The sequence below is a fragment of the Capra hircus genome, chromosome 5 (assembly GCF_001704415.2).
Source record: "Capra hircus breed San Clemente chromosome 5, ASM170441v1, whole genome shotgun sequence".
Taxonomy (NCBI): Eukaryota; Metazoa; Chordata; class Mammalia; order Artiodactyla; family Bovidae; genus Capra; species Capra hircus.
Genome location: NC_030812.1, coordinates 41,360,788 through 41,373,516, shown reverse-complemented (window position 1 = coordinate 41,373,516; position 12,729 = coordinate 41,360,788). Strand labels below are relative to the sequence as shown.

The 12,729-nt window shown below is 36.4% G+C and overlaps 1 protein-coding gene across 19 annotated transcripts in view; it reads right to left on the bottom strand.

Annotated features, from left to right (window-relative positions):
* KIF21A (kinesin family member 21A) overlaps positions 1–12,729 on the bottom strand; it is a 184,417-nt gene that overhangs the window by 81,846 nt on the left and 89,842 nt on the right. The window lies entirely within an intron of this gene.

Here is a 12,729-nt window from a genome sequence, read left to right as displayed (position 1 = left end):
CCTGGGCCTGTTTTATTCACTCCATAAACAGGACCATCAGGACATACATGTCACTGATTTATTCTACTTGGGTTTTTAAGAGATTCCTATTTGCCATGGAGAAAGAGAAGCAATTTAAGGAAGAAAGTAAAGACAACCAGTAATAGAAAATATAAAATGATACAGACAGAAAATAGGATTTTAAAGAAATCTCATTTTCAGAAATAGAGATCTATAGAAGTGGAATGAGTTCATCTATTTGTTAGAAATAAAGCCAAGCCGAAGTCCAGATCACCTGAGTTTTAATCCTTGATAGTACTGAGAAGGGACTGAATTTCTGTAACCCTGGTTATCTTAAACAGAATTCTGTACTAGCATAAATGTGTTAAGTAAAGAATATTATTTATTTATGCAATTTTCCCTTCTTCTGTAATAATGATGTTTTTCTTCCATAAAGTCTTCAACTTCAATGATTTGTTTTAATAGCATGCAATAATCAATGGGGAGCTGGCTAGGTGCTGTAGAAAGAGTAATGAAGTGTCCATAGGAAACTTGGGTTCTAATACTTCTCTCACTCTATAGGTATCATATGGTCTTCTCTTGGAGCTCCAATTTCCTCACCAGTTGACAGAAACTATCATTTTCAAGATTCCTTTCAGATCTAACATTATTTGTCTGAAGAACACTGAGTAATAATATTTATATACTATTATAAAGATAAAATTATAAGAAATAAAACAAACGTTTCTTACAAGAAACTATATCCATGGACTATAAAAACAGCCCATTGTAGTAAGCAGCTTCGACTTTCTGGTTCCACATTTTCTTGATGAGTTGTCTTTCTCAAAGTTAATATTCCCTTTTTCCAAACTCCCCTTTTCCTGTCACACTCCATCCATTCATGGGGATAAATATGATAAATACAATCCTCCTCAGGAGAGTCAAGAGGAGAAAAACAAATCCCCCATGCTCCTTGGAAGAGTCACCATCCTGTCTGTTGGCCAGTTAGAAGAGTCAACTTCAATTACTCCCTATTCCATCTATCTAACCTATCTCTAAGAACTATTACTTATCTCAGAAATAGTTCATCCATTTTCTTCCCTTCCTCACCTAATCAAGCCACCATTATCTCTTACTTGGGTTATTGCAAAAGTCTTCTCACCAGAGAGCCTGCGTCAAATTTTGCCCCCTATCAATCTGTTCCACAGATTGGTACTGATATTTATAAAATATGAAGTTGATATATTTGTAAAATATGAAGTTTATATGATATTTGTAAAATATGGTTGATCACTGCCTTGCCTAAAACTCTTTGTGTGCGTGCTAAGTTGCTTCAGTTGTGTCCGACTCTTTGCAACTGTGTGGACTATAGCCCACTAGGCTACTCTATCGATGGGATTCTCCAGGCAAGAATAATGGAGTGGGATGCATGTCCTCCTCCGGGGGATCTTCTAGACCCAGGGATTGAACACACATCTCTTATGTCTCCTGCATTTGCAGGCAGGTTCTTTTACCACTAAACCCATCTGGGAAGCCCAAAGACCCTCTACTATACCCTTAAATCACTCTGCAGTCTCCTCTTGCCATGGTTAATCTTCCCATCAAAGGACTTTTGTTAGTGATGGTAGTTGTGGTGACCGTTTATTTTCAGCTAGTTTCACTAACAAATTATGCTCTTTCTAGCATCTATGCTTTCAAATATGATTTTCTCTCCTGGACATTCCTCTTTCTCAATTCCCAACTCCTTTTCCAGCCTGAACATCTTGTTTTCAATCTCTGTTTAGATTTCACTTCTTTCAGAAGGACTCATCTAATTCTGCATTCCACCATAAAGTCATATCTGAGCTGAGGCTGTGTCTCCTGAGAGCTACCCCATTTATCCCCAAATTCTGCTCTCCCTGATTTATAGCTGCACTATGAAATTTAATAAACTCCATGTAATATAACAGATAAACATAAAAACAACTAAATGAAAATCAGCACGAGGCTACTGTTTGAAATCACTGCCTCATTAATTTTAAGTAAATGACTATGACCATAGGCCATCTTATTTGGCTATTAAAATACTTTTAATTTAGTTTCAACATAAAGAATAAGCACTATTTGAATTGCAGATACTACAGCCAATTTTAGAATGCCAGTGTCACTCAGAATTTACCTAACCTCTACTCACCTGCTTATTATCCTTGCTAATGACAAGGAGGAGTGCATTTGAAAGATGGATAATATGCATTCATACCATCTGCATGGGTGGGGAGAGTGACTTTAAAAACCAAAAAGATGGATGGAACCCTTTTCTACCCAAAACAGGCAATGGCAGCTTCCCAGCAGTCTGAGAAATTCCCATCTATAAGGGGATGGTCTCTGGCACAAGCAGATAGTTGGAAGCTGACTACACTTCAAAGTTCAGAGATATATTCATTCACCTTCTCAATTTCCTTTTGAAAATTCAGATTATAAACTTTCCAAATCTCTAAAATTATACCAAAGTCAGGAATTCTCAGATAGTCTTAACCCAAATCAATTAACCTACTTTAATAATATAGGGTCTGAAATTTACATGGCAACAAGCTTCCATTTAGAAACTATAATTTGATGTTATATATAGACAAAATATACCACTATTCTGGGAAAAACAAGACTAAAACTAAAATCTGATATTTATTATTTTATATATTTTGAAATACCTTCTTTCTTAGGTTTTTATGTAAAAATAAGAACATTAAACATACTCATCTAATTCCAACATTAAGAAATAATAAAAAGCCTTGCAGTCTTTTTTAAATGTTTATAATCAAACAACTAGATATATTAGTATTTGAAACTGCTTCTTAAAGAAAAACAATTATGCATAAAACATGTCATAAATATTTAAGATATTTTAATACTACACAGCAATATTTAAAAAACCAACAACAATGTGGGTTCTATCTAAAACAGTAATTTGCTAATGGAGATGGGTTTTTTCAAATGTTACAGTGACATGAATATAGGCAAGGTGGGGCCATTATAGAAAATAGTGACAGTTTCACTAGAGAATATGCCCTGTTTCTTAGCATATTTGGAACCTTTTATCCTTTGTGGGCTATTGACCAATAGGGTGGGATCTGAAAGGGGAAAATCCATGGAGAGCCATACAGAAATAAATATACTTTGTTATAACCAGTTTTTAAGGTTGAAGGTTTGAAACAAAATATGATACAAGCTGTCAATTATTCAGTTTTAAGATAAAAGGACATGAACAAATGTATCCATGTTCTGAATCTTTCCATCAGCTTATAGCAGCTTTTTAGTTTCTGTTCTCACACTCTATTTAAACTGCTTAGACAGAAGGCACCAATGACCTTCTTATTTCCAAATACAATGGATCCTTTTTAGTCTTCATCTTACCTGACACATTTGATCCTATTCACAAACAGTAAGGGAGAAAAAAAATCTTTTTTCCTCTACCCTTCTAGATTCTCCTGACTAGGACCCTTTTGACAAGACAGATTAACAACATAAAAACAAACAAATTTATTAATTTTTGTATCATGCATATACATGGAAATATTCAGTGTTGAGTAAATCAAAGAGTGGTTGCAACTTGAATTTATATAGCATCTTAACAAAAAGAAAAAGGGCTTTGAGTTTCTTGTACAACAAACTGTCAGCATATAAATATGTGTAGGAACTAGTGGAAGATAAAGGCAAATTAAGTAAACTTTATTATGTAGGATACTTTGGTGCAGTCTCTGGTAATTAACTGCTGTCCTTGGAGCAGAGCAGAGGGAGAAAACCTTTTAAAAGCTAGGTCCTGCTTTTGGGCAAATATCTGTTTCTTTTCATTGCCTTCAGCCCAAAACAATTCTTACGTCAAATTGGCATATAATGGGGTGGCATTTTCTGCTCCCCTACAAACACATTTCTCAGTAGTTAGCTTTTGTGACATTCCTTCTGAACTAATCTTTTCCTCCTTATCTCATATGCCAAGTTGCCTTAAAATATCAGTGTTTTCCCTGCCACCAAAGCGTTCCAATTATTTAGCATGGTATCTATTCTAAGATTTTCCTAATCTGAATTCTGCCTACAATTCCACTCTCAGATCTAGTTACACTACTCAGCTACATCAAACCACTGATCATTTTTTGATCAACTAACTACATACTTTCAGTCACTGTGCCAACCTACATGCTTTTCTCTCTACCTAGAACGCTGGACTTCTATGTCTCCGCATAGCAACTTCTCTGTAATTCTTTAAGACCTAATTCAAATATCAGTACATTTATAAAGCTTTCCCCTTACTCCCAAACTTGAATTAGTCTATGCAGTTTATACAAGATTTTAGAATGTGCCAAATCGCTTCTGTCATCTTTGACTCTTTGCGACTCCATGGGCTGTAGCCTGCCAGGCTCCTCTGTCCATGGGATTCTCCAGGCAAGAATACTGGAGTGGGCTGCTGTTACCTTCTCCAGGGCATCTTCCCAACCCAGGGATCAATCCCATATTCCCTGTGTCTCCTGCATTGGCAGGCAAGTTCTTTACCACTGAGCCAAGTGGGAAGAGATTTTAGAATAACAGATATCAAATTGAATTCTTATTGATCACTAGCAAATGAATTATTTGAGAACTGAGAATATAGCTTATTTAGTCATAAAATTAATTCAACAAATGTTGATTTACTGACTCCTATAAACTGCTCTAGTTACAGGGGAGGAATATTCCAATACTGGGCATGTGACTATCACAGTAACTTAACTTTTTCTCCATCAACTCTACTCTGTACTAGAAACTTGATCTTGAGCAATCATTTAACAAATGTATGTATTAATTTTCTAATCTATAAGATGAATATAGGAGCCTATATTTAATACTCCTAAAGTTCTAACTTTAAGTTGTATTTTAATTATTCCCTTATGAAAAGCAAGGCTGACTTTAAAAGGTATCAACAAACAACTATTTTCTTCTGCCACACCTTATATCCACCATTAGTCACATTACTCATTCCACATTCTTTATAGTTCCTATTATTCTCTTCAGTTTTTACAGTAATTACTACTGTGGCCACAGGAACAAAGAACTTCCTTCATAAAAACATTATGATGGCTCTTTGCAGTGGCAGTATCTAGTGAAGACTAGAAGAGAATCTGAGAATAAGACCAGTAAGTTTTCTTAAATTGGGCCTTATTTTCTGTTCTCTGCCCAAATAATAATCATAACTGGATTTATCAAAAAAGCTAAGAGGACTAGTTCAAGATGTCCCAGATAATAGAGAAAGATAAGACAAGCATATTTGGCAGAATTGCACACAATGTGCTCAGTAACATTTGATTTTTTGTGGCCACATGGATTGTAGCCTGCCAGGCTCCTCTGCCCATGGCATTCTCCAGGCAAGAATAATGGAGTGGGTAGCCTCTCCTTTCTCCAGGGGATCTTTCTGACCCAGAGATCAAACCTGGGTCTCCCACATTGCAGGCAGATTCTTTACCATCTGAGCCACCAGGGAAGCCCAGTAATATTTAAGGTCTAATTCTGCCACATATTCTTGGAAGAAGCATCCTATCATGAGATCTTAGCATACCTATACATTCTTTTTTTTAATTTTTAATTGAGGCATAGTTGCTTTACAGTGTTGTGCTGGTTTCTCCATACAACAACATAAATCAGTCATAAGTATACATATGTCCTCTCCCTCTTGAATCCCTGAAAGTTCTTGCTCAATATGCCAAGAATGCAAAATTCTGGCAGCTCTTCTCATGGATCACTTCTCAAGGTTGCATTTGCAGCAAGCAACCGTTAGGGATAATGTCTTGCTCCTGACAAAGAGTTGGCTTGCTTCAGCAAAACAATGGAAACAATGGAAACAATGCGTAAATAATAAAAACAATGAATTCCCAAGTTCAGTGTTTCTTTTCCTTCCTATTTCATTGAGATATAATTGACATGCAAGTTGCTTCAGTTGTGTCCAACTCTTTGCAACCTTATGGACTGCAGCCAGCCAAGCTCCTCTGTCCAATGGGATTCTCCAGGCATGAATACTGGAAAGGGTTGCCATGCCCTTCTCCAGGGGATCTTTCCTGTTTATCTTTGACCCAGGGATCAAACCTGTTTTTCTTATGCCTTCTGCATTGGTAGGCATGTTCTTTACCACTAGTGCCACCTGGGAAGCACAGTAACTGATATACAGCATTGTATCTGAGAGTTTCCCAGGTGGTGCTAATGGTAAAGAATCCACCTGTCAATGCAGGAGATGCAAAAGATGCAAGTTCAATTCCTAGGTCGGGAAGATCCCCTGGAGGAGGAAATGGCAACCCACTCCAGTAGCCTTGCCTGGAAAATTCCATGGACAGAGGAGCCTGGTGGGCTACAGTACATGGAGTTGCAAAGAGTTGAACACAAGTGAACACACACACACACACTGTATATAAATTTAAGGTATACAATATAGTGATTTGACTTACATACATTATGAAATGCTTACCACAATAGTTCAATGAACTTTCATCATCTCATATAGGTACTAAAGATACAGATATTAAAGAAATAGAATATATGTTTTTTTCTTGTGATGAATAGGTTGCTGTTTCTTGATATCCCACTGTTTGCATAGCATCCATGGAACAGGTCTGCCTGCATTGCCTCTTTTGGATTAGGGGTTCAGGGATGGGGAATCAGTTCCAATCACCAGGAAACTCATGATGCTTAGTGTGTGGTGAATAATAAAAATTCTTTGTCCCCAACTCAGGAGTCTTCTATCTTCTGCCATGATATATGAAGCAGTGGAAAGACTAGCTTGTTTACTTGTAAATAAGATAAAATCCCAGACTCTGTACAGGTCTTTTAAAAAGTTTTATTTTATTTATTTGGCAGCATTGGACCTTAGTTGCAGCATGTGGGTCAAGCTATTTTCATTTTTCCCTACAAATAGAAAAGGAATAGCACACAAAATGTCATGCTTTTTGCCGCAGGCCATTGCTAATCTCTTGTCCTGTTAGAAAACACCATAGTCCTTAATCTACTGTTTCATCATCATGACAAAATTTTCCATTACCTAAATGTCTTTATAAATGGTCTCTTCTTTTTTTGCTTGAGTTATTCTGATCTCATCCCCATGTGATTTTGGTAGTTGTCTAGTTTACTCAATAATCTGACCTGATTCCTATTTTGTGTGTCTCTCTTACTTGCAGCTATCTGTAACTAGCCCATTTGGCACCTTGTGAACACCCTCGTTCTTCTTACAGGACACCAATAAATCTGAACAGATCTTTTGCCTTTTTTTAAATCTCATTTGTCAGTAGATGATCATTATTAGTGAACAATACTTATTAGTATTCAATGTGATACCTTAATTTGAATTATATCCTACTAATTTCCTCCATTCTATTTCTTAAAAGTTAGGGCATTCTGTCACCACAACTATAAGTGACTGAACTTTTTGTCCCTTGTTTGATTCTCTCCTAGTTCATTCCAGTTAGTAGACACCACTAAGAATTTTCACTACTTTAACCCTCTACCTTCTATTCTAGAAGAGACATTCTGACACACAAGAGGAACTTGCTACACATTTGTGGCCTTGCTGATTTATTTTCCTAAAAGAACAGGCACTGCCTTAATCATAAGTAACACAAATCCACAAAAATCTTCCCCTAAGTGGATCTTTAATCACAATTAGGTTGATGGGAAGAAACATATTTCTTCAAGACATTCATGAAAGAAGCACACCTCAGTAATTCCACTAAACAGATTAATTTTGAAAAAAGCCTAAGAACAATAAAGCACAACAATGTGTACCAGGGATCAGGAAGTATACGCTTCTGTGAATAACAGAGATGGTGAGAAGAACATACTTTTTAATATATTAATGATGAATCACTTTTAAAAATTGCTCAGAAATCTTATCCTAACCTGTATGATTAGCTATGTATCCTATTGCCTCATCTCTCTGTGGTCCAGCTGACTCAAGTGTTTTTCTTAGTTAGGAACACCAAAATATATGCTCAGACACATAGATTTTCAATGAAAATACTTAAAGCACAATACATATACTACTTCTAGCTCAGGCAACATAACCAACCTGCTTAATACACAGAAACAAACTTACAGAAAATAGAAAAAAATGAGGAGGCAGAGGAATATGTTAAAATGAAGGAACAAGATAGGATCTCAGAAAAAGAACTAAACAAAACAGAGATAAGCAATCTATCTGAGAAAGAGTTCAAGATAATGATCATACAGATGATCACTGAATTAGAGAGAAAAGGTGAAACAGATGATCACAGTGAGAATTTCAACAAAGAGTTAGAAAATATAAAAAAGAAGCAATCAGAGCTGATGAATATAATAACTGAAGTGAAAAATACACTAGTGGGAAACAACAGTATATTACATGACCTTGGCATACCAAGTGGTTTTCAAATCAGTCAATATTTAAATTCTTTGCCTATTTTCGAGAAAATCACTGGATCAAAAATGTCGTTAAGTGTGGTTATGCTGCTGCTGTTAAGTCGCTTCAGTCGTGTCCAACTCTGTGTGACCCCATAGACGGCAGCTCACCAGGCTCCCCTATCCCAGGGATTCTCCAGGCAAGAACACTGGAGTGGGTTGCCATTTCCTTCTCCAATGCATGAAAGTGAAAAGTGAAAGTGAAGTCACTCAGTCATGTCCAACCCTCAGAGACCCCATGGACTGCAGCCTTCCAGGCTCCTCCGTCCATGGGATTTTCCAGGCAAGAGTACTGGAGTGGGGTGTTATTGCCTTCTCCAGTGGTTATGCTAGAGGTTCCTTATTAAATCTACTATATTACATATTGAAAATAAGCTTTAATGTAGGGAAAGAAATGTCTCCCATTTGATTCTTAAAACACACACACACACACATACCAGATCAGCGATCTTGAAGACAAAGCAGTGAAAGTCAGCCAAGCTGACAGGGTAAAAAGGGGGACTTTAAAAAAGAGGGATATTTTAAGGAACCTCTGTGACAACATCAAGAATACTAACATTTGCATTATTAAGGTCCCAGAAGGAGAAGAAAGAGAAAGGGGTAGAGAATTTCTATTTGAAGAAATAATAGGTGAAAACTTTCCTGACTTGAGGAAAGAAACATACATTCAGGCCCAGGAAGCACAGAGTCCTAAACAAGATGGACCCAAAGAGGTCCACACCAAGATACAAGTAAATGGCAAGAACTAAAGATAAACAGAGAATCTGCAAAGCAACAAGAAAAAGCAAGTCATTATAAACAAGGAAATTCCTATAAGATACTTGAATTTTCAGCAGAAATTTTGCGGGCCAGGAGAGAATGGCCCAATATATTCAAAGTGAATATATTTTTTCACTTTGAAAGAAAAAAACATACAACAAAGATTATAAGAATATTCTACCTGACAAGATTGTCATTCAAAATTAGAGAAGATAAAGATTTTACAGACAAGCAAAAAAATAAAAATAAAAACTATGTCACCAATAAACTGGTCTTATAAGAAATATTGAAGAAACATCTCTAAGTAGAAAAAGCCACAACTAGAAATAAAGCAGTTATGAAAGGAAAAATCTAATGGTAAAGGCAAACATAAAGCTGGTAGGAAGGCTAAAAGACAAAAGAAGTAAAAGTACTACCTTGAAAAGTAAAATCATTAATACCTACAGTCAGTAGTTAAGGGATTCACAAAACAAAAAGATATAAAATATGATGTCAAAAACACAAAATGTTGAAATGGGTAGAGGATAGTAAAAATGAAGACCTGTTATAATGTGTCAAACTAAGAGATTATCAACTTAAAATAGACAACTATATGCATAGATTGTAATATATAGGGTAACCACAAGTTAAAAACCTATAAAGATACACAAAAATAAAGAGAAAAAAATCTAAACAAAACTCTAAAGGTAGCCATCAAATCACAGGGGAAAAGAGCAAAAGAAGAGGAAGGGAACAGAGGATAACTACAAAAATAACCAGAAAACAAGTTTAAAAGTGTCAATAAGTACCATATCTAGTAATAATTACTTTATATATAAGCAGACTAAACACTCCAATCAAGAGACAGAATGGCTAACTTGACTTTTTTAAAAAGACCTATTATATGCTGCCTACAAAAGACTCCAGATATAGAGGCACACAGAAACTGAAAGTGAGGGGACAGAAAAAGTTATCCCATACAAATGGAAATCAAAAGAAAATGAAGGTGGCAATACTGATATCAGACTTTAAGAGACAAATATATTATAAAATAAAGGTATCAATCCAACTAAAAAATATAGCAATGACAAATACATACGCACTCAACACAGGAACACCTAACTACATACAACAAATGTTAACAAGCATAAAGTGGAAATTCACAGTAACACAATAAAAGTAGGGGACTTTAGCACCCCACTTACATCAATGGACAGATCACCCATTGATCTGTTGACAGAAAATCAACGAGGAAAACATTGGCCTTAAATTTCACATTAAATCAGCCTGGGAATTAATAGATATACAAAAAATATTTTCATCCTAAAACATCAGAATACATTCTTTTCAAAAGTATATTGAGCATTATCCAGGATAGATCTCAAGTTAGGCCACAAAACAAGTTTCAATAACTTTAAGAAGACTGAAATCATATCAAGTATCTTTTCTAGACACAATGGTATGTGACTAGAAATCACCTAAAAGAAAAAAAAAAAATTCTTTAGCCATAAAAAAGAATAAAATCTTGCCATCTGCAACAACATGGATGGATCTAGAGGGCATTATGCGAAGTGAAATAAATTGGACAGAAAAGGATAAATTCCATATGATCTCACATACATGTAGTATCTAAAAAAAGAAAATGAAAAGATATTCATAGATACAGGGAATAAACTGGCAGTTGTCAGACAGAAGGGAGAGTGAGACTGGGCAAAATAGATAGAAGAGGAACAAACTTACAATTATAAAATAAATAAATCACAAGGGTATACAGCATAAAAAATACAGTCAATAATACTATAATAACTTTGTTTGAGGACAAACAAACTATAACAACTTTTTCTGAGGACAAACAAACTAGGCTTATCATCGTGATCATTTTATAATGCATTCAAATGTTGAATCAGTATGCTGTACACCTGAAACTAGTATACTATTGTATGCCAACTAGCTAACTGTACTTCACATACAAAAATAGAAACCTGCTTTTTGCTAATCAGTCCAGTTCAGTTCAGTTGCTCAGTCATGTCCGACTCTTTGTGACCCCATGAATTGCAGCACGCCAGGCCTCCTTGTCCATCACCAATTCCCAGAGTTCACTCAGACTCGCATCCATTGAGTCAGTGATGCCATCCAGCCATCTCATCCTCTATCGTCCCCTTCTTCTGCCCTCAATCCCTCCCAGCATCAAAGTCTTTTCCAATGGGTCAGCTCTTTGCATGAGGTGGCCAAAGTACTGGAGTTTCAGCTTTAGCATCATTCCTTCCAAAGAAATCCCAGGGCTGATCTCCTTCAGAATGGACTGGTTGGATCTCCTTGCAGTCCAAGGGACTCTCAAGAGTCTTCTCCAACACCACAGTTCAGAAGAAGGCTGAGCGCCGAAGAATTGATGCTTTTTTGCTAATAGTGTTTTCCATTTAAAATAAAGCCTAATAACAAGTATTAGATCTATTATTTTATAGCAATCTTATATTACATGTAGAGATACACTAGACAGAACTAGACTAAAGTGCCATTCCTAGTAACTTTGGTTTCTAGTCATTGCAGTTAACCTTCCTCACACTATAGCAGTATAATCAGTGGTTCACAGGATGTGTTCAGACAAGAAAACTCAACAGAAGTTGACAGAAGTTGAAGTTTATAAACCTGATTTTGGATTGCATTCCCTACTCCACTCTTGTTGGACAAGACTACCCCAAACATGGACAGACACAACCAGGAGGAAGGGAGGTAAGATGTGGAATATGGGTTTTTTCCCCTCAAACAACACTGGATTCCTAACATCTAAATTGATTTTCTATTGCTATGTATCAAATTTCTATTAGCTTAGGGACTAAGAGAATCCAGACATATTATCTCACATTTTCTATAGATGAGAAATTCAGGCTGAATTTCTCTGGTCAAAGTCTCATCAGGCTCAAATCAAGCCATCAGCTGGGCAGCAATCTTAGAGTTTCAGGATTCTCTTCCAAGTGCATTCAAGTTGGTGAAAAAATTCATTTGCTTGCAGTTGTAGGACTAAGGTTCTTTCTTCCCTGCTGCCACATGAGGAGCTCTCAACTCCCACATTCCACTGTCAGGTTCTAGCTGTACGGCCCTCTTAGAACATGACATCTGATTGCTTCAAAGCTACCAAGAAAAAGTTCCTGCTCCAGTCTGAAGCTGTCTTATATAACATAATGCAATTATGAGAGTGACTTCTCATCACTCTTGACAAATTCTACTGATTAGAAGCAAGTCACAGATACTGCACACACTGAAGCAGAGATTTCAGAACGGCATGAACACCATGCCTTTACTGTTGATCCAGTGATCCAGGCAAGGATCACTGAATGTCACCTTACAGTTTGTCTGCCACAGTCAAGAAAGTTCTTTCTCAGAGAATGTGATATTTGATTAGACACTTTAAGAATGAGGAATCAACTGTGTGAAAGCAATGGGCTAAGGAGGCATCCACTGGGAATACAGGGAAGGGGAAATGGGATAAGGAAGGAGACAGAACTGAAAATGACTCCTAGCCATAGCCATATTAGTTATCTTTTCATTTCATCACTTGGTGCTAATGAATGCAAATAAAGATACAGTGTGAAT